We start from the raw sequence: 1242 nt of genomic DNA, 5'->3' as shown, positions 1-1242 counted from the left end.
TACACTGGAGGCTGAGGCAAGAGAATCACCTAAGCCCAAGAGCTGGAGGTTGCTGTGAGCTGTGATGCCACAGCACTCTACCAAGGGTGATGACAAAGTGAGACTCTGTCTCTAAAAAAAAAAAAAGGAGGGGGGTTTCTAGGATGTGGAGCTGAAGAGATGAAGAGATTTAGGGGTGAGTCTTCCTTCCCTGGCCTGAGTTGTGTGCTGGTTTGACCTCAGACGCTGATCACCCAACGGACATTAACCCACAACTCACTGGTGCTGGACACAGCTTTGGATACAGAGGGTACGGCAGGGGACCAAAGTCAAAAATACCAAGGCTGTGTGGAGCGCTCCTTCTCATGCAAAGAGATAAGTGTCAAGAGGCCCTGGAAGTCGGAGGGTGGTTAGCACTGCACAGCCGAGTAGCACAGAAGTGGGGATGGCCGGGCAGAGTGTGGGGCTTAAGGAACACACTTTAGGGTAAGGAGGTGGGTCTTGCAGGCTCTGTGTGAGCTGGGTGGGTGGGGGTGATGTAACCTGAGGTTTGCGGGGCAAGACGTATAAATATTTACCTGCAAGACCTAAGGGGAAATGGTGTTTGGACAAACATAAAGCTTGTCTCCCTGGCTATCGCAGAGCAGCCTTTGGACCCCAGGAATATATGTGAGACAAAATCCAAGCAGTGTCACAGGAGTCAGAAGCAGGGGACCTTCTGATGGCCATGACCGGTAAACAGTAGGACAGTGAGGTTATGTTTGCTCCATCAGCATCATCCCGCTGTCTGCACCTGTTCACCCCAGCGCTGTGATCGGGGGGGATGCTTCCACCTTGAATGTTCCCTCAAGCGTCATTCATGATGAGACACAATCACAAATGCCGCTGTGCAAAATGCTGGGAGGATTTGGGGAAAAATACAAAGCAAAACCCAGCACAACAGTAAACAGGAGAAAAAAAGAACTAAAAAAAAACCTAAAAAACAACTAAAAAAAAAAAAAACAACATGAGGAAACAACCACCAAGGAGAGAGAAAGAATTATTTTCCCGCGTCATAACACCAGATATCTTAGAGTGCGTGTTGTTTTTTTTCTGCCAGTGATGCAAAAATAAAATGAAACAAAACAAAATAAAATAAAGTAAAATAAAATAAGATGTATTATTTCTGATGAACTTAATGAAATTCTTCCCAGGGGATAGTCAGTGGCAGAACTGGACTCCTTGCAAAATAATCTCTGTGCATTTCAAAATTGGTTCTTTTTT

Source organism: Otolemur garnettii, unplaced genomic scaffold, assembly GCF_000181295.1.
Source record: "Otolemur garnettii isolate 467f Iridium unplaced genomic scaffold, OtoGar3 scaffold00065, whole genome shotgun sequence".
Classification (NCBI taxonomy): domain Eukaryota; kingdom Metazoa; phylum Chordata; class Mammalia; order Primates; family Galagidae; genus Otolemur; species Otolemur garnettii.
This window is presented reverse-complemented; position numbering follows the sequence as displayed.